The 21,932-nt window shown below is 45.1% G+C and overlaps 1 protein-coding gene across 1 annotated transcript in view; it reads left to right on the top strand.

Moving 5' to 3' along the window:
• clip3 (CAP-GLY domain containing linker protein 3) overlaps positions 1–21,932 on the top strand; it is a 52,726-nt gene that overhangs the window by 14,230 nt on the left and 16,564 nt on the right. The gene's annotated exons all lie outside the window — the stretch shown is intronic.

Genomic DNA, 21,932 nt, shown 5'->3' with positions numbered 1-21,932 from the left:
GGTTGGTTGTCTCTGTGTCAGCCCTGTGATGACCTGGCGACTTGTCCAGGGTGTACCCCGCCTCTCGCCCATAGTCAGCTGGGATAGGCTCCAGCTTGCCTGCGACCCTGTAGAACAGGATAAGCGGCTACAGATGATGGATGGATGGTTGGCAATGAATAGTGAGGTTTGATCATGAGCTCAAGTTACTGATTGCCTGTGTGGTGTTTCACATGTCCCTGTCTCTGCATGCATTTCCTCAGTGTTCTCTGTTTTCCCTCATCCCTGCCAAAAACATTCTGGTAGGTGGATTGGCTACTCTTAAATCTCCCGAGGAGTTAACGATGATATATATATGTGTGTGTGTGTGTGTGTGTGTGTGTGTGTGTGTGTGTTTGTGCACATGGTGTCTTAAAATGGATTTGCATTGAATTCAGGCTGTATTCTTGCCTCACGCCCAGTGTTCCTGGGATATGCTCCAGATCCTCTGTAACCCTGACTAGGATAAAGCAGTTGCATAAATGTGTGCATTTGTGTGTATACACTAGGGTGTAACGATACACTCTGGTATCATTTCCAATCAAATCGGATACACTCTGATTTGATTGGATTCATGTGACTGGTTTCACAATTTGATTCAATTCTCAAACTATTTAAACAAAACTGAAATAAATTATGACTGAAAATATTATTTCTGAATCATAACAAAACCGTGTCCATTTTTGTCCGAATTTGTTTATTGTTGTAAGCAAAATGTACTACAGGTTCCCCATTTGTAATAAATAAATAAATTCTCCTGAAAATTCAGTTGAATAAACAAAGGTTCTGACCCAAGGAAATTGATCGATTTGAAACATAATGAGCTCTGTAGCAGCGCCTGAGGTGTCATTCAAACCAGAAATAGAGTACCAAAGTCTGCTGAAATGACCGGATTTTGCAACCTCTTTCTTAGGTACCGTCGATTGTAGCGGTGTGGGGATGATATTGTTTGTATAACATGCTTGTGTACCCAGAATACATGGTAATGGTTGTGATTCAGAGAATTTGAACCCATTGCACCCTGTATGTGTAATTAAACTACCGTAGCCTACATGGACTGTGACCTGTGGTGTTTAAAGAGTCCAGTTGCATTAAATGCAAAATTAAAAGAATGCTGATTCCTACAATGTGAATTGTACATTCCCATGATGCACATCGTCTAATTTTTTTTTGCATCGCAATGCATCTTCTCATGATGGATCCTTACACCCCTAGTGTAGTGTATGCATGCACAGTATCTATACAGTATATGCCCAGTTTAATTCTAGGTACAGTACACCACTTCCAGACTCTACAGTAAAACACTGTGTCCTTTAAGAAACAAAATGATGCATGGCACAGGTCATTGATACCATATTTTATGCTACAGCGCCTCTTTTGAAACAGGCAGGGTTTCTCAGGAGGAAGGCAATATATATCTCTCTATGACTCTCAATAAAGAAGGTGTGAGAACTGCATGATGGACTGCCTCCCTGTTGTTAAAGTGCATTGACAAAAGCATAAAGTAGACTCATATTTCAGCAGGCATTTATCTGGTTCTTCCCATGTCTGCAAGTGTTTTCCTCCCACCTCACAAAAACATGCTACTAGGTGGATTGGCAGATTTCCCTTAGGTGTAAGTAAGTCGTGTGTGTGAGTGAGAGAGAGAGAGAGAGAGAGAGAGAGAGAGAGATGCTCTGTGATAGCCTGGTACCGTATTCCATTCCACTCAATGTGCATTCACTAGTTTATCCATATTCTGTGTTGCATCTGTTTAAATGTGATCCACATAATCCTGCAGTGGGCGGCACGGTGGTGTAGTGGTTAGCACTGTTGCCTCACAGCAAGAAGGTTCTGGGTTCGAGCCCAGCAGCTGACGGGGGCCTTTCTGTGTGGAGTTTGCATGTTCTCCCCGTGTCTGTGTGGGTTTCCTCTGGGTGCTCTGGTTTTCCCCACAGTCCAAAGACATGCAGGCTAGGTTAATTGGTGGCTCTAAATTGACTGTAGGTGTGAATGTGAGTGTGAATGGTTGTTTGTCTCTATGTGTCAGCCCTGCGATGACCTGGCGACTTGTCCAGGGTGTACCCTGCCTCTTACCCATAGTCAGCTGGGATAGGCTCCAGCTTGCTTGCGACCCTGTACAGGATAAGCGGCTACAGATAATGGATGGATAATCCTGCAGTTGTGTTGATTGCAGCATGCTGTATTTATTTAATGTATTCATTGTCATTCATTTATTTAATGGATTTCATTTAATTGACCTTATTTTGTAATTGTACTCAATTTTTAGTTTATTAGGTAGAGGAGTTCAAGAAAACAGACTACTGCTACGGAGTATCTGTTCCAGTCAAAAACAAACCGTAACACTGTCACCTAAATGCATGAGCTCGATAGGCAAATTTAGGCCCTGAACCTGGTTATAAGTCACTGAACGTAGTTCAACATTGTTAATTATTAATTGTTACTGAGTTCACTGATTTTGCCAACAGTATTGGTATATCGCTTTGGCAACAGAGGAATAAAACATATACCACCCTGCTGCTGTTTATTTGATCCTAAAAACTAAATAAACATCTGTGGTGTGCAAGAAATCCTAATAAGAGTTCCTTTAACCTTCTCTCTGAACAACATGCTCTATTCACCACAGTGCTATGCTGTGTAAATAACTTGAATAGTTTAAATGGTCACACTATATTTAAATCTAAATTAGACTTTGTACTTGGGGAATGAACTTGGTGCTGGAAAAGGGTGTGCTAGGACTGCCAGTGAGAGCATTCTTGGCTCAGGCTCTCGATCAGATTACATAGAATTATTGATAGATACAGTGCTCAGCGTAAATGAGTACACCCCCTTTGAAAAGTAACATTTTAAACAATATCTCAGTGAACACAAACAATTTCCAAAATGTTGACAAGACAAAGTTTAATATAACATCTGTTTAACTTAAAATGTGAAAGTAAGGTTAATAATATAACTTAGATTACACATTTTTTCAGTTTTACTCAAATTAGGGTGGTGCAAAAATGAGTACACCCCACAACAAAAACTACTACATCTAGTACTTTGTATGACCTCCATGATTTTTCATGACAGCACCAAGTCTTCTAGGCAATTTGGCGACATTTTGCAACATCAGTCTTTTTCCATTCTTCAACAATGACCTCTTTTAGTGACTGGATGCTGGATGGAGAGTGATGCTCAACTTGTCTCTTCAGAATTCCCCATAGGTGTTCGATTGGGTTCAGATCAGGAGACATACTTGGCCACTGGATCACTTTCACCCTGTTCTTCTTCAGAAATCCAACAGTGGCCTGAGATGTGTGTTTAGTCATGTTGGAAAAGTGACGTCGCCCAAGGGCACGGAGTGATGGTAGCATCTTCTCTTTCAGTATAGAGCAATACATCTGTGAATTCATGATGCCATCAGTGAAATGCAGCTCCCCGACACCAGCAGCACTCATGCAGCCCCACATAAGTACACTGCCACCACCATGTTTCACTGTAGGCACCATGCATTTTTCTTTGTATTCCTCACCTTTGTGACGCCATACAGTTTTGAAGCCATCAGTGCCAAAAACATTTATCTTGGGCTCATCACTCCAGAGTATAGAGTCCCAGTAGTCTTCATCTTTGTCAGCATAGGCCCTGGCAAACTCTAAGCGGGCTTTTTTGTGCCTGGGCTTTAGGAGAGGCTTCTTTCGTGTATGGCATCCATGCATGCCATTCCTCTGCAGTGTACACCGTATTGTGTCACGGGAAATAGTCACCCCAGTTTGGTTTTCTACTTCTTTAGATAACTGCAGTGAACTTGCATGCCGATTTTCTTCAGCCCTTCTCATCAGAAGACGCTCCTGTTGAGATGTTAACTTCCGTGGACGACCTTGTAGGTGCAATTGGTAATTAAGTGATCAATCTCATTAAATCATTAAATCAGTCTCATTAAATATTAATCTCATTAAATCAGTCTCATTGGATCAGTCTCATTAAATATTAAATCAGTCTCATTAAATAATACCATTAATTTTGGTGCTTAATAATAAATTACCAAACAGCTAAATTATGGTATATTCCAAATTATTATGATCACTTACCGTATTACACAACTCATATGCACCTTGGAATTCTTTGAGGTTGGGTACTTCAAAAATATTGGTACAACAATAAACACACAGTTTCAACAATAATTGAATTTATTATAACAAAGATAAAAATGGATAAAAGCAGTTGGAATCGTTATATACAAATATGATATGGTGTGTGTGTGTGTGTGTGTGAGAGGCCTTATGACCACGTGTTTCTAAGTACAGCAAGTGAGTTAGCTTTGGTTGCTAGCTAAGGTGTGTTTGTGTGTGGCCACGTGGCCTGACAAAGAGTTAGCCTGTGTGTGACCTGAACAAAAGTTAGCATGGATTGCTAGCTAAGATGTGTTTGTGAGGCCTGTGTGTGTGGCCTGAACAAAAGAGTTAGCATGGATTGCTAATGAGACAAAGGAATTAGCCATGTGTTTAGCTAAGGTGTGTTTGTGAGGCCTGTGGCCATGTGTTTCTAAGTAAAACAAGAGAGTTAGCTTTGGTCACTAATTAGACAAAAGAATTAGCTGTATGTGGCTAGCTAAGGCCCAAGGATCCTACCTCGTGGAGTTAAGACAAAAGGTGTGTATGTGAGTGTGGAGGAGGCCACGTGTTCCCTTGAGACAATACACTTAGCCCTGGATGCTAATGAGACAGAAGAATTAGCCATAGCAGCTAACCCACTAGCTTTATAACAGTACCAAATTCACTGAAACCTTTATGAGGTCAAAATATGTGTAAATAATGAAATTAAAGTGTTAGAAAGAAAAAGGGGGCATGCAAAACCTATCTATTAAACAACTGAGAGGTCAAAACAAAATAGAACAATCAATCAATTCAACATCCTAATGTTTACAGTGTACACAATTAAACCGTTCCTGAGTTTAAATTCCCACTGCTTCATAAAAGCTAATTCCTAAGACTAGGTTTTGCCCAAATGCCAGTCTTACTTCAGTATCTTGTCTCTACGCGAGATTATGAGATGTTCCGAGACTTTTGGAGTTTCACCGTTGTGGAGCACGTGAGTCGATTCCGTGGAAAGCAGAGAATTTCTTGGTCCGACGCGTGGTCGCTCGTGATGAAAAGAGAGTCTCTGATCAGAATAATGTGCACAGCTTTTTAATTAGAAGGATCCGGTCGCTTCTAAACTTTAAATGAACTGTTCCGGGCTGCAGTTCGTAACGTTACTATAATAGACAAACAAAACCAGTTGTAACTCTATCTGAGTTTAAAATCGCGCGATTCTGGATTTTTACCGTGGCCAGTGGTAAACAAGGAAATCGCGTTAAATTGTGGATCTTGCAAGAAAGATGTCTGTTCTTGGGTTTGCTCAGCGGAGCGAGCGATCCTCCTTGTGTCCGTGTTGAATTCACAGCGCCGAAAGAGGGAGAAGGAAGCGTTGCTCAGTTGCTTATAGCTTCATGGAGGATGTGACATAGGAAATCCCGCCCAGGCGTGACGTAGGTCAAAGCGGAAGTTGGCTGATGGGAAATGTAGTTTCTTAAAGAGATGGGCTGTTGTAGTTCTTAGACGGACTGTGTTACCTACAACCTGGATGTCTCTGTGACATGGTTGCAGTTCCATCTTTCTTAAATTTTTGTACCACTTTTGCTACAGTATTCTGACTGATAAGTAAAGCTTTGCTGATCATCTTGTAGCCTTCACCTTTGTGGTGGAAAGAAATTATTTTCTTTGGGGAATTCTGAAGAGACAAGTTGAGCATCACTCTCCATTCAGCATCCAGTCACTAAAAGAGGTCATTGCTGAAGAATGGAAAAAGATTGATGTTGCAAAATGTCGCCAAGTTGTTCATTCCCTGCCTAGAAGACTTGGTGCTGTCATTAAAAATCATGAAGGCCATACAAAGTACTAGATGTAGTAGTTTTTGTTGTGGGGTGTACTCATTTTTGCACCACCCTAATTTGAGTAAAACTGAAAAAATGTGTAATCTACTTATATTATTAACCTTACTTTCACGTTATAAGTTAAACAGATGTTTGTCTTGTCAACATTTTAGAAATTGTTTGTGTTCATTGAAATATTGTTTCCAGCCACCTTTTAATCAAATAAAACATTTTCACGTAATAAGCATAACAGCCTCCGCCTTCTTGATCAGAAATTTTTGGTTACTCCCGCCTCTCTTAAAAACGTCACATACCGAGTACATACATACGCTGAACTGATTGGTTTTTGAGGGGGTTCATTTGAAAGCGGTAGGCTAAAAACTTTTCTCTGTAGAACCCTGTCCCTCCCTCAAGAAGACAACAAAAGGGCAATAATATAACAACAGCCAATCAGAATTCAGATACATTCTGTTGCCAAGTAAAATTGTAACCTTTCAACGTGTCAAAGTTCTAGAGCCCTCGTCCTGTTTTACTGTTAGATCAATCACATATCAGCTTAAACTAGCATTCTAAAACTAGTTAAAGATCACACAGAAGATAGCCTGCTCCCCCTACCAGCCGAATGTAACACAGTGTTTAAGGCGCCGTATGTGTTTTACTTCCATTTATGAGGGGAAAAGAACATACTCCCTCCTGACAGTCAATGCGTTATTCGCTTGTAAAACACATTTGCAAATTGGTAGAATGAGTTAATCATCACATGCAAGATTTGCAATTAATCAAATGAATTGCATATTATTATTATTATTATTATTATTATTATTATTATTATTATTATTAATGAATTACTACAGTTCTGAACTTCAAATTTTAAAAGTCTGGACTTGGGAGAGATGATGGATACTCTCAACGGAGCAAAATATTGTGACCCTCTAATGTTGACCTGAAGTTGGCGCCACTGGGGGCTGGCATTGGGTTTATGTCCCCACCAATGTTAATACCAAGCCTATGCCCTTGCCTACATGATATCTCGTTCTAATTGTTGTTACTTTTATCCAAATGACAGCTGGCAATGCGTTGTTACTTTGCACTTTTTGTTTATCTGGGTACTAATCTTTGAGAAACTAGGATTGGCAGAATGTTGCCTGTGAAGAAAAGAATGTCTTTTTATTACCCTGTGCCAAGTTAATATACTTAAGTGCAATTTTGAAGAGCCATAGATTGTATTTTATTTATTGTTTTTGTTGTGAGTGGTTTTGTTTGTTTGTTGTTTTATTTATTTATATATTTTTTACGTTCCACTGTTGAATTGAATAAGTTGAATTAAGTAAAAAGTTTACTGTTCTTTGAAAGGGTGTATTTGCATGATCATTATTATTTTACTAGTGACATAAAATTGTCTTGAAAAGATGTCAACAATAATATCGTTTATCGCAATAATTTCTGAGACAATATATCGTCCAACAAAATTTATCTTGACAGGCCTAGTTCTGATTCTCTGCTGCTCTCAGCCAGTCAAACATTTTGCACCATGTCCATACAGTAAATATAGCGCATATATCACTGATTCTTGAAACTTTGGCAAAAAACGTGTCCCACTAAGAAAAGTGCTAAGTCTGTTGGAAATTAATAACATTTTCATAAATAAAAAAATTAAAGTTATAATCACGGGGTCCTTTGCGCATATGTAAGGTTCTTTTATAGGATTGTTTTTATTAATTTAATGATTATATGCTGGCCGCTGCCTACAAAATCAGTTGTCCTCGGATAGGAGCTAATCATTTCAACTTGATTAAAAAAGCAAAAAGTAATCATTTAATTGAATAATACCTTTACTACATGAAAGAATACATTGTTATATGTATTTAAAACTGCAAACAGTGAGTTTTGAACAATGTTTACTATTATTTTGTGGTTGCTCAAAATGTGTCCCACATATTCGTCACCACTGTCAGATATTTACAAAAAGCAATAAAATCAGGCAACTACAAGGTCAACTATATTCCCGAGGACCCTCTTTTCAAACCTTCAGCTCTACTGCATGCTTCCAGATTACTCAAGCTCCTGTAAGTTTGGTATTTTCTCTTAAACTTGTTCATATTTTTGGACACTGCTACAGTCACAACCATAGCATGTCAACACCGTCACTTTTGTATAAAAATATTAGATTAGATTATGACATAAATGTATACTTTTTAAGAAGAGGTCTGAAGTAGCTAGCAACAGAGGGAAAACAAGATGGCTAATGTGAACAACTCCTGCATATCATGTGAAAGAGTAGGTTTTTGTCACCACCGTCAGACAGAAAACCTGACGGTGGTGACGCACAGTCTGACGGTGGTGACAAAAGCCCCCAAATGGCCCTCAACGGAGGCTAGAACATAATTGTTGATCACAATAAATGCCAATATGACATGTGATGCTTCATTAACCTCTTTTATATTTTATATTTATGTAATTCCTCCTATATTTCTTCCCTATTGTCCAACCCTTAGGGGATGCAGTGTGCCTTTCCTCTCTCTCAATTCACTATTATGCCATGTTCATTTGGCTTATGTCATTTGGGATGCACATAGGGCACCTACTACCTACCTATATCAAGTCAAGTCAACTTTATTGTCAAATATGCTATACATGCTCGACATACAGCACAGATGAAATATCAGTCCTCTCTGACCCACGGTGCAAACTGGCAATGCAATAAATAAAAATAGAATAATTGAAAAAAACAAACAATATAAACAGTATAAACACTCTAGATAGGAACTAGACATAGACTAAACACTCAAACAATATAAACAGTATAAATAAACAGTATAAACACTAGATAAGAACAAGACAGACTAAACACTCAAACAGACAATAGAGTATAAACACTCTAGATATGAACTAGACTAAACACTCATATATACACACACACACACACACACACACATAAATTGGTACAAATAACCAAACAGTCAAGGGCACTTGAGGTATAGCAGGTAAACATGAAATAAGCAGTATAAACAAACTAGCAGCTGTTAAGGTGAGGTAGTGCGGAATAGTGCAAATGAGTGAGGTAAAGTGAGATGTGTGGTCCCTGAGTTCAGTGCGTTAATGAACAAGGTAAAGTGAGATGTGCGGTCCCTGAGTTCAGTGTGTTAATGAACGATGAGATGTATGTATGTATGTGTGTGTGTGTGTTGGGGGGGAAACTGTGAGGATGACATGTCAGATGCTGAAGGGGGGGCAGGGGGGTGTGCGAGCAGAATCTGTGGCAGGGGGCAGAGGGGAGAGGAGGGGCAGAACAGGGAGGGAGTTGAGCCTCCTGACCGCCTGGTGAAAGAAACTGTTCTTGAGCCTGCTGGTTTTGGCCCGGAGACTCTGCAGTCTCCTCCCTGACGGCAGCAGGCTGAAGAGGCTGTGAGATGGGTGGGTGGGGTCACCTGCGATCCTGATGGCTTTGCGGGTGAGGCGGGAGTTATAAATATCCATAAGAGAAGGGAGAGGGACACCAATGATCCTCTCAGCTGCTCTCACGATGCGCTGTAGAGTCATAGTATACAGTGTCCCTTCTCCAATGACTAAAGCCAAATGGAAATGGAATGACCTTTAACCAAATCCAACATTCATAACATCTCCCTCAATTTCATAGTCATTTCACTCAACTTTGATGATAGTTTAAGATGTTAGTGATGCATTGTACATTATTCCCACTGGTAATAACATTATTTCTTACTATGATGATTTGATATTTGATGATATGGGGATGGAGTACTTTTAAAAATGATACTGCTTAATTGTACCTCAGGCCTATATTCCTTGAAAAAATGTTATTACATTGCTCAGGATTGTTATTTTTTTGGACCAAATAGTTAAATAAAGTTGTTAAGCAAAAAGCCATTGACTTTGGAATTGAAATTTGGAATTATATGTTGTAATGAGGCCACTGTCACCACCGTCAATTCTAAAGTCACCACCATCAGAGGGAGTTTTATTTGTTTTAAATGAATATGCTTACACCCCTCCTAGAACTGCCACCTTATTGTGGTGGAGGGGTTTGTGTGCTTGAATGATCCTAGGAGCTATGTTGTCGGGGGCATTATGCCCCTGTTAGGGTTTCCCAAGGCAGACAGGTCCTAGGTGACAGGCCAGACCAAGAGCAGTTCACCAAAAAAACCCCTATGGAGAAAAAATCCAGGACCGTGATGTCGCCCGGTAGGACGCAGCCGGGACCCCACCCTGGAGCCAGGCCTGGGGTTGGGGCTCGTATGCGAGCGCTTGGTGGCCGGGCCTTTGCCCATGGGGCCCGGCCGGGCTCAGCCCGAAGAGGTGACGTGGACCCGACCTCCTGTGGGTTCACCACCCACAGAGGTAGCAGTAGGGGTTTGGTGCAGTGTGGATTGGGTGGCAGTCGAAGGCAGGGGCCTCGACGACCTGATCCCCGGACACAGCGGCTGGCTGTTGGGACATGGAATGTCACTTCGCTGGGGGGGAAGGAGCCTGAGCTTGTGCGGGAGGTTGAGAGGTACCGGCTAGAGATAGTCGGGCTCACCTCCACGCACAGCTTGGGCTCTGGAACCCAGCTCCTCGAGAGGGGCTGGACTTTCCACTTCTCTGGAGTCGCCCGTGGTGAGCGGCGGCGGGCTGGTGTGGGCTTCCTTATAGCTCCCCAGCTCAGCCGCCATGTGTTGGAGTTTACCCCAGTGAACGAGAGGGTCGCCTCTCTGCGCCTTCGGATTGGGGAGAGGGCTCTTGCTGTTGTTTGTGCCTACGGGCCAAATAGCAGTATAGAGTATCCGGCCTTCTTGGAGTCCCTGGGAGAGGTACTGAGGGGTGCTCAGACTGGGGACTCCATTGTGCTACTGGGGGACTTCAATGCTCACGTGGGCGATGACAGTGACACCTGGAGGGGCGTGGTTGGGAGGAACGGCCTCCCCGATCTGAACCCGAGTGGTGTTTTGTTATTGAACTTCTGTGCTAGTCACAGTTTGTCCATAACGAACACCATGTTCGAGCATAGGGGTGTCCATAAGTGCACGTGGCACCAGGACACCTTAGGTCGGAGGTCGATGATCGACTTTGTAGTCGTGTCATCTGATCTCCGACCCTATGTCTTGGACACTCGGGTGAAGAGAGGGGCTGAGTTGTCAACTGATCACCACCTGGTGGTGAGTTGGATCCGCTGGCGGAGGAGGAAGCTGGACAGACCTGGCAGGCCCAAACGTATGGTGAGGGTCTGCTGGGAACGTCTGGCCGAGCACTCTGTTGGGGAGGTCTTTAACTCCCACCTCCGGGAGAGCTTTTCCCAGCTTCCGAGGGAGGCGGGGGACATTGAGTCTGAGTGGACCATGTTCTCTACCTCCATTGTGGATGCAGCTGTTCGGAGCTGTGGCCGCAAGGTCTCCGGTGCCTGTCGTGGCGGCAATCCCCGAACCTGGTGGTGAACACCGGAAGTAAGGGATGCCGTCAAGCTGAAGAAGGAGTCCTATCGGGCCATGTTGACCTCCTGGACTCCTGAGGCAGCCGACGGGTATCGGCAGGCCAGGCGTGCTGCAGCTCGGGCAGTTGCGGAGGCAAAAACTCGGAACTGGGAGGAGTTCGGGGAGGCCATGGAGAAGGACTATCGGTCGGCCTCGAAGAAATTCTGGCAAACCGTCCGGCGCCTCAGGAGGGGGAAGCAGTACTCTGCCAACACTGTTTACAGTGCGGGTGGGGAGCTGTTGACCTCGACTGGGGACATTGTCGGGCGGTGGAAGGAATACTTTGAGGATCTCCTCAATCCCACCGTCATGTCTTCCATTGAGGAGACTGAGGCTGATGACTCAGAGGTGGACTCGTCCGTTACCCAAGCCGAAGTCACTGAGGTGGTTTGCAAGCTCCTCGGTGGCAAGGCACCGGGGGTGGATGAGATCCGCCCTGAGTATCTCAAGTCTCTGGATGTTGTGGGGCTGTCTTGGTTGACACGCCTCTGCAACATCGCGTGGCGGTCGGGGACAGTGCCTCTGGAGTGGCAGACTGGGGTGGTGGTCCCTCTTTTTAAGAAAGGGGACCGGAGAGTGTGCTCCAATTATAGGGGAATCACACTTCTCAGCCTCCCAGGGAAAGTTTACTCCAGGGTACTGGAGAGGAGAATTCGACCAATAGTCGAACCTCGGATCCAGGAGGAACAATGCGGTTTTCGTCCTGGTCGCGGAACACTGGACCAGCTCTATACCCTTCATAGGGTGCTCGAGGGTTCATGGGAGTTTGCCCAACCAGTCCACATGTGCTTTGTGGATCTGGAGAAGGCATTCGACCGTGTCCCCCGTGGTATTCTGTGGGGGGTGCTTCGGGAGTATGGGGTTCGGGGGTCTTTGCTAAGGGCTGTCCGGTCCCTGTACGAACGGAGCAGGAGTCTGGTTCGCATTGCCGGCAGTAAGTCAGACCTGTTCCCAGTGCATGTTGGACTCCGTCAGGGCTGCCCTTTGTCACCGGTTCTGTTCATAATTTTTATGGACAGAATTTCTAGGCGCAGCCAGGGGCCGGAAGGAATCCTGTTTGGGAACCACAGGATTTCATCTCAGCTTTTTGCGGATGATGTTGTCCTGTTGGCTTCTTCAAACCAGGACCTTCAGCATGCACTGGGGCGGTTTGCAGTCGAGTGTGAAGCGGCTGGGATGAGAATCAGCACCTCCAAGTCCGAGGCCATGGTTCTCGACCGGAAAAGGGTGGCTTGCCCTCTCCAGGTTGGTGGAGAAGTCCTGCCTCAAGTGGAGGAGTTTAAGTATCTCGGGATCTTGTTCACGAGTGAGGGAAGGATGGAGCGTGAGATCGACAGGCGGATCGGTGCAGCCTCCGCAGTGATGCGGTCGCTTTACCGGTCCGTCGTGGTGAAGAAGGAGCTGAGCCAAAAGGCGAAGCTCTCAATTTACCAGTCGATCTACGTTCCGACTCTCACCTATGGTCATGAGCTTTGGGTAATGACAGAAAGAACAAGATCACGGATACAAGCGGCTGAAATGAGTTTCCTTCGCAGGGTGGCTGGGCGCTCCCTTAGAGATAGGGTGAGAAGCACAGTCACTCGGGAGGAGCTCGGAGTAGAGCCGCTGCTCCTCCACATCGAGAGGAACCAGCTGAGGTGGCTCGGGCATCTTTTTCGGATGCCTCCTGGACGCCTCCCTGGAGAGGTGTTCCAGGCATGTCCCCCCGGGAGGAGGCCCCGGGGAAGACCCAGGACACGCTGGAGGGACTATGTCTCTCGGCTGGCCTGGGAACGCCTCGGTGTTCTTCCCGAGGAGCTGGCCGAGGTGTCTGGGGAAAGGGAAGTTTGGGCTTCCATGCTTAGACTGCTGCCTCCGCGACCCGGTCCTGGATAAGCGGAAGAAGACGAGACGAGACGAGAATATGCTTACAACATGTTTCTTCAGTGCTGTTGAGTTATGAAAGTAATAGTCTCTTTTAATGCAAAAATAAGTTTGTTAAATAAAAAAGCATTACTTTGTCTCCTTAGGCTGAAAGTAAATATTGTATAATATTAGATCTTTAAAGAGTACACGTGAAACTGTATAAAAATTGAATAAAAGTGAATATTCAACTTTTAACAGTGTATATGTGTGCTAAGAGTGCCAGATAATGATTTAAAAGCTCTAAATACATATTAGACCAAATATATACAAAATAATTTGCTTTTTATTGTGTCTGACGGTGTTGACAAAAACAAAGTAATAGCTGAAAAAATGCCTATTTTATGAAAAAATACAAAATGAGGAGCTTGGACCGGTACATTGCTGAACAGCCAAGACCTTGTCCTATAATGATATACCTTTAGATTTTGTAATTTAAGTAATTTTTTATTTTCAAAATTAAAACCTGTTTTATCCAAAATCCCAAGAATCAGTGAAATATAAGGCAGTAGCCACAAAAATGAAGAGTGATCCAAAAATGAACAATTTAAAAATCACAGAAGTAAAATATACCAAGTGTCTGTACTTTATATCAGTGATTCCCAACCACTGTGCCGCGGCACATTAGTGTGCCATGAGAGATCATCAGGTGTACCGTGGGACATTTATCCAATTTCACTTAATTGCTCCGAAAATTAATTATTTACTGCAAATAATTTTGTCTTCATTTGTCTATGCCAGCGACGTATAGTGGCTGGCAGAACAATTAAATACTCTTCCACTAGATGGCAGCAGGTAGGTAATTAACCTGCGTATCTACTTGTTGCCATTCAAACAATAGAATTAGTAATGGTTCGGGTGTGACAGCAGTGATGGCGATAGATAAATATTTGAAAAGAAAAAGTACACAATCCAAACTGGGCCCTGGAGAAAATTCTGACCCAGATGAAGGCCCTAGTATGAGTAGAGGTCAGAAGAAAGCAAAAAAGGTGATTTTCCACAACCTATGTATGCGAGCTGGGCTTTTCAAGCATGACTGCTATAAAAATTAAAAAAGGAGAGAGACTCAGAGCTGTTGAAGATCTTCGTGTGTGTCTTTCTTCAATTCCTACAAGTATATCCGCTTTGTGTTCAACTAAACAGGCCCAGGTTTCCCACTAAGGAAATTGTGAGTAAATTGAGACTAGATTATCATTATATATATATATATATATATATATATATATATATATATATATATATATATGTGTGTGTGTGTGATATTTTTGTTTGGTGGTGTGCCATGGGATTTTTCAAATGTAAAATATGTGCCGTGGCTCAAGAAAGGTTGGGAAACACTGCTTTATATTATTCTACTCTTACCTCTTACAATTTTCAAAACTGAAACCTCCGAACCGGGGCTGACATGCACATGCTGTCGCCATGACTAAAACTCTTATTTCCCGGAAATGGCACGGCGCTAGAGCTCAGTGGAATGCGTTTTCGCTCTTTAATAAGCATAAACATATTTGAAAGTGATTTCTTTAGTCTAGTCCATTTATTTATAATAATAAATCAACAGAGCAGGGAAGTTTTTATCAGTGGGGTTTAAAAGTGGGCGTGACCAAAGCCCCTTCCTTTGTGTATGTAAATGAACCAAGAAACCGTCCACTGACAGCAGTGTATGCAAATGAGGCAAGTAGTGATCCAGTCAGCATGTTTGTGGGAGGAGTCTTTCCGAGGTAGTGCTCCTGCTGTCTGAGCTCAGAGCTTTTTATTTATTTATTTATTTTAAACCTTTTTGGTCACCGTGACCTTGACTTTGGCCAGATGACCCCCAAAATTTTGGAGGTTCTATTTGAGACCAATGCCCATCTATCCTGAAAGTTTCATGAAGATTGGTCCGGCCGTTTTCCCGTAACATCGTTTACAAAAAAACAAACAAAGAAACCCGACTGAAAACAATATCTCGCCCCCTGGTGGACTCCGTCCCGGGAAAGGTAATGAGGCCCAGCAGGCCTGACGTGAATTCAATCACTTGGTAGTCTTGAAATATTCCAGATTCTTAAGGTCTGTGAAAATTGTGAATGAGCTCCCTTTATCCAGTGTTGTCACTCCTACAATGCAAGTTTGAAAGTTAACAGCTTTGGGTTGCCAGTATCATAATTTTGTTCTGCAGGGGTAAGCTTCTTAGAAAAAAAGGCCACAGGGTTCAAGGGCGTAAAAACGGTGTTGATATTGGTGGGGACATAATTTGGCCAAGTGCCCCAGTGCGCCATGGTTGTCGCACAAAATGTGGCCTACACTGTACAAATGATTGGTTGTCCATTCCTTTGTGTTATTTTGATTTTTAGCACCAGGTACACTTAGTCTTAGACTTAGGCTAACATCTGCATGTATACGGGCAATACATTATCACACAGAGAAAGTGGACATTGAAGTTGCTGTGAATTTCGCTGTAGTGGATGACCTACCCAAAATACAACAACACAATCAATCAAAATTACGTGCTGCTGCTTCATTTTCACACAACTTTTACTATTTTCACACATTTGAAACATCATGTGCTTCCTTTTGAGTTACTGCAATTTCAGAATCTGGAAGTAATGTAGGTATGGGTGGTAGAAGTGTGAAGAGTTTTGGTAGTTGTAGTGCATTTTGCAAAAATGTTTATTCATTAAGTTGAAAGGGTTAAGTGACAATTGTTTCACATTTTTACATTTTCACATTTTATTGCAGAGGTTACATACATACGCTTATACACACTGGCGTAAAGTATACCCCCGCAGCCCCCGCCAGGCGGGGGGGCTGACCGCTAGGGGGGGCCCGTCGCCCGATGTGATTCAATGCACGAAAAAGTCCGATGAAACATGAAAATAATAAACACAACAATGAAGCATACCAGAGAAAAAAGTGGTGCTCAAAAGCGGCAAATCAAAAAGAAAAAAGAAGAATTTACATCCACACTGCCCAAAATTTCATCCGTTTTTGGGAGAGTTAGGCCTTATCCTCCAGTTCATGATGCGCTAATAGGTAGGGCCATGGGGGGGGGACTAGTGCAGTTAAAACGAGGCTAGTGAGTGAAAAAGTACCTGATTTAAAATGGGATTTGAATAAAAGTTACTTTTTATTATCTTTCTTCTCAATAATTCAATGTTTCTTTTTCTTGAATATTGTTCTCCATGACCACCAGCCATCATCCAACACATTGATCCAAGATAGGTTGGTTATGTAAAATAGTTTAAAAAAAAACTGCACACAAGGTAGCGTAATTTTCTTTCATTTCCGCCAGATTGTTTTATTATTGTGCTGCATTTCATTTTTACTCAGTAGGCCTTTTCAGGCCTGGTTCCATTGTAATTGAATAAGATACCTAGGTCAAAATTTACTTGAGTAAAATTAAAATTACTCATTTTTCTATTACTCATAAAACTTCTCATAACAGTAACGTGAGTAAATGTTAGTTGCTTGCACCCCTGTGTTTGACAGATTTATTCTTTATGCAAACTTTTACTTAAACTTATGATGTATTTTATTTAACCATACTCTGGCTTTTAAAACAGTTTCATTTTTATTTTCCTAAACCTTATTGAACCTTATGTAATTATCATTATTAATGTTACTGTTATCGTTACTGCTTACTGAGCTGTATGAACTGTGAGCTTTGTCACGTCATACACCATTTTTATTGTTGGATTTATTTGTAATAAATGGATAGCCTACTCTGCTGGTGTACTGAATATGAATGAATTAACAAAACATCTAGGCCTATGGGTTAGGCAGTCCTATACGTGTTTAAATGGGCCTGGGCTGTCAGGGGCTGAGCCCTGGCACTTTTTTCACACTTTTCAGCAATCAAAAGAGAGATATACAGAGAGAGAGTGAGAGGGAGAGAGAGAGGAGGCCGTGGCAGGGTGGCCTGGGGGGGTGGCACACTTTTAATAGCTGCAGGGGGGCCCCAAGTACTTGCGTTACGCCAGTGCATATACACATGCATACATACATATGCATATACATGCAAACAATGAGCAAGAAAAAAGTAAATATAAGTAAACATTTAGCATTACTTACAAGCATTTATTAGTGTGTGTGTGAGAGAGAGAGAGAGATTGCAAACAGAAACTCCTTGCTGTTACAGTAAATATAAGTAAACATTTAACATTGTTTTGAATAGCTTACTGTTGACTGGGTAAAATAATGTCTTATGTCCTCCTTACGTTTTCTTTTATTGCCCGACATCACTGCCTGTGTGCTGTTTTGCTGTATCGGCGAGCTGGATGCTGATTTTACCGCTTGCTACTGCTTACAGCCAATGACAACAAAAAACCATAGCAACGTCAAGGCAACGGGAGGTGGGCCAATCAAAGCTTCATAAAGCTTTTTTACCTGTCCCCACCAATAGTCAGCCGTCTTTGAGAGGTCTGTTCACAACTGAAAATCAGCTGGAAGCGATACCGCGTTTGGTGTTTTTATTCAGCGTTTCCCGCATCACGGCTTCTCCATTCAAAAATGGTATGGACATTTTAAACTCAGCTGAATATTGGTATGGACGCGTCCATACGCATTTTCACGCCCATGACAGGGTTCAACTTTGGTCTTTTGCCAAAACTTTGAGAACACTGCTCTGACCCTAAACTAGGAGGCATCAGCTTGGGCCCCTTTTAGAGCAAGGCAGTGAGTGTGTCTACAATGGATCTGAAGCCTCTTAGAAATGTTCTGTAAAAGTTAGCAAAACCCAAAAATGTTTGAGCTCTTTGTCTGTAGCAGGAGTGGGCCAAATGGTTACTGCTGAGTGTTTTTCATCCATAGTTACTCCCTCAGTACTAATAACAAAGCCCAGGAAGGATGTCTTGGAGACATGGAGCTCACATTTTTCTGCTTTGACGAAGAGATGCAGTGAAGGTCGGCCCCTGAGCAGGTTGTTGAGTTGATTGCAAATATCAGTGAGTGAATCAAGGGAGATCATGCCAGCTTGGTGAGAATCTCAGGATTAAGACCTTGTCGAAAAGCAGCTTTTAAGCAGTCTCATTCCAGCTAGAACTGCCACCTTATTGTGGTGGAGGGGTTTGTGTGCTTGAATGATCCTAGGAGCTATGTTGTCGGGGGCATTATGCCCCTGTTAGGGTTTCCCAAGGCAGACAGGTCCTAGGTGACAGGCCAGACCAAGAGCAGTTCACCAAAAAACCCCTATGGAGAAAAAATCCAGGACCGTGACGTCGCCCGGTAGGACGCAGCCGGGGCCCCACCCTGGAGCCAGGCCCGGGGTTGGGGCTCGTATGCGAGCGCTTGGTGGTCGGGCCTTTGCCCATGGGGCCCGGCCGGGCTCAGCCCGAAGAGGCGACGTGGGCCCGACCTCCTGTGGGTTCACCACCCACAGAGGTAGCAGTAGGGGTTTGGTGCAGTGTGGATTGGGTGGCAGTCGAAGGCAGGGGCCTCGACGACCTGACCCCCGGACACAGCGGCTGGCTGTTGGGACATGGAATGTCACTTCGCTGGGGGGGAAGGAGCCTGAGCTTGTGCGGGAGGTTGAGAGGTACCGGCTAGAGATAGTCGGGCTCACCTCCACGCACAGCTTGGGCTCTGGAACCCAGCTCCTCGAGAGGGGCTGGACTTTCCACTTCTCTGGAGTCGCCCATGGTGAGCGGCGGCGGGCTGGTGTGGGCTTCCTTATAGCTCCCCAGCTCAGCCGCCATGTGTTGGAGTTTACCCCAGTGAACGAGAGGGTCGCCTCTCTGCGCCTTCGGATTGGGGAGAGGGCTCTTGCTGTTGTTTGTGCCTACAGGCCAAATAGCAGTATAGAGTATCCGGCCTTCTTGGAGTCCCTGGGAGAGGTACTGAGGGGTGCTCAGACTGGGGACTCCATTGTGCTACTGGGGGACTTCAATGCTCACGTGGGCGATGACAGTGACACCTGGAGGGGCGTGGTTGGGAGGAACGGCCTCCCCGATCTGAACCCGAGTGGTGTTTTGTTATTGGACTTCTGTGCTAGTCACAGTTTGTCCATAACGAACACCATGTTCGAGCATAGGGGTGTCCATAAGTGCACGTGGCACCAGGACACCTTAGGTCGGAGGTCGATGATCGACTTTGTAGTCGTGTCATCTGATCTCCGACCCTATGTCTTGGACACTCGGGTGAAGAGAGGGGCTGAGTTGTCAACTGATCACCACCTGGTGGTGAGTTGGATCCGCTGGCGGAGGAGGAAGCTGGACAGACCTGGCAGGCCCAAACGTATGGTGAGGGTCTGCTGGGAACGTCTGGCCGAGCACTCTGTTGGGGAGGTCTTTAACTCCCACCTCCGGGAGAGCTTTTCCCAGCTTCCGAGGGAGGCGGGGGACATTGAGTCTGAGTGGACCATGTTCTCTACCTCCATTGTGGACGCAGCTGTTCGGAGCTGTGGCCGCAAGGTCTCCGGTGCCTGTCGTGGCGGCAATCCCCGAACCCGGTGGTGGACACCGGAAGTAAGGGATGCCGTCAAGCTGAAGAAGGAGTCCTATCGGGCCATGTTGACCTCCGGGACTCCTGAGGCAGCCGACGGGTATCGGCAGGCCAGGCGTGCTGCAGCTCGGGCAGTTGCGGAGGCAAAAACTCGGAACTGGGAGGAGTTCGGGGAGGCCATGGAGAAGGACTATCGGTCGGCCTCGAAGAAATTCTGGCAAACCGTCCGGCGCCTCAGGAGGGGGAAGCAGTACTCTGCCAACACTGTTTACAGTGCGGGTGGGGAGCTGTTGACCTCGACTGGGGACATTGTCGGGCGGTGGAAGGAATACTTTGAGGATCTCCTCAATCCCACCGTCATGTCTTCCACTGAGGAGACTGAGGCTGATGACTCAGAGGTGGACTCGTCCATTACCCAAGCCGAAGTCACTGAGGTGGTTTGCAAGCTCCTCGGTGGCAAGGCACCGGGGGTGGATGAGATCCGCCCTGAGTATCTCAAGTCTCTGGATGTTGTGGGGCTGTCTTGGTTGACACGCCTCTGCAACATCGCGTGGCGGTCGGGGACAGTGCCTCTGGAGTGGCAGACTGGGGTGGTGGTCCCTCTTTTTAAGAAAGGGGACCGGAGAGTGTGCTCCAATTATAGGGGAATCACACTTCTCAGCCTCCCAGGGAAAGTTTACTCCAGGGTACTGGAGAGGAGAATTCGACCGATAGTCGAACCTCGGATCCAGGAGGAACAATGCGGTTTTCGTCCTGGTCGCGGAACACTGGACCAGCTCTATACCCTTCATAGGGTGCTCGAGGGTTCATGGGAGTTTGCCCAACCAGTCCACATGTGCTTTGTGGATCTGGAGAAGGCATTCGACCGTGTCCCCCGTGGTATTCTGTGGGGGGTGCTTCGGGAGTATGGGGTTCGGGGGTCTTTGCTAAGGGCTGTCCGGTCCCTGTACGAACGGAGCAGGAGTCTGGTTCGCATTGCCGGCAGTAAGTCAGACCTGTTCCCAGTGCATGTTGGACTCCGTCAGGGCTGCCCTTTGTCACCGGTTCTGTTCATAATTTTTATGGACAGAATTTCTAGGCGCAGCCAGGGGCCGGAAGGAATCCTGTTTGGGAACCACAGGATTTCATCTCTGCTTTTTGCGGATGATGTTGTCCTGTTGGCTTCTTCAAACCAGGACCTTCAGCATGCACTGGGGCGGTTTGCAGTCGAGTGTGAAGCGGCTGGGATGAGAATCAGCACCTCCAAGTCCGAGGCCATGGTTCTCGACCGGAAAAGGGTGGCTTGCCCTCTCCAGGTTGGTGGAGAAGTCCTGCCTCAAGTGGAGGAGTTTAAGTATCTCGGGATCTTGTTCACGAGTGAGGGAAGGATGGAGCGTGAGATCGACAGGCGGATCGGTGCAGCCTCCGCAGTGATGCGGTCGCTTTACCGGTCCGTCGTGGTGAAGAAGGAGCTGAGCCAAAAGGCGAAGCTCTCAATTTACCGGTCGATCTACGTTCCGACTCTCACCTATGGTCATGAGCTTTGGGTAATGACAGAAAGAACAAGATCGCGGATACAAGCGGCTGAAATGAGTTTCCTTCGCAGGGTGGCTGGGCGCTCCCTTAGAGATAGGGTGAGAAGCACAGTCACTCGGGAGGAGCTCGGAGTAGAGCCGCTGCTCCTCCACATCGAGAGGAACCAGCTGAGGTGGCTCGGGCATCTTTTTCGGATGCCTCCTGGACGCCTCCCTGGGGAGGTGTTCCAGGCATGTCCCCCCGGGAGGAGGCCCCGGGGAAGACCCAGGACACGCTGGAGGGACTATGTCTCTCGGCTGGCCTGGGAACGCCTCGGTGTTCTTCCCGAGGAGCTGGCCGAGGTGTCTGGGGAAAGGGAAGTTTGGGCTTCCATGCTTAGACTGCTGCCTCCGCGACCCGGTCCTGGATAAGCGGAAGAAGACGAGACGAGACGAGACGAGACATTCCAGCTACTTCCTGCCATGAGCATGCGGGATTTGAGCACATACTCTGCACCTCACCTTCTCCATTGCTTGATGGTGAATAACTGTTCACCAATCTCTGTTCCTTTGGGGCTGTGATCAAAAACTCAGCAAAAAGTTCAATGAAACAATCATATGAAGACGTGAGCTCACCACCCTGCTCGCATACAGCGGTCGCTCACTTTAATGCTTTCTCAGTGAGGAAGTTGATAAACTGAGGGAATTTTTTTGTTGATCTGTATTTCCTACCTGAATGGTGAA

Source organism: Neoarius graeffei, chromosome 17 (assembly GCF_027579695.1).
Source record: "Neoarius graeffei isolate fNeoGra1 chromosome 17, fNeoGra1.pri, whole genome shotgun sequence".
NCBI classification, from domain to species: Eukaryota; Metazoa; Chordata; class Actinopteri; order Siluriformes; family Ariidae; genus Neoarius; species Neoarius graeffei.
This window is presented reverse-complemented; position numbering and strand designations above follow the sequence as displayed.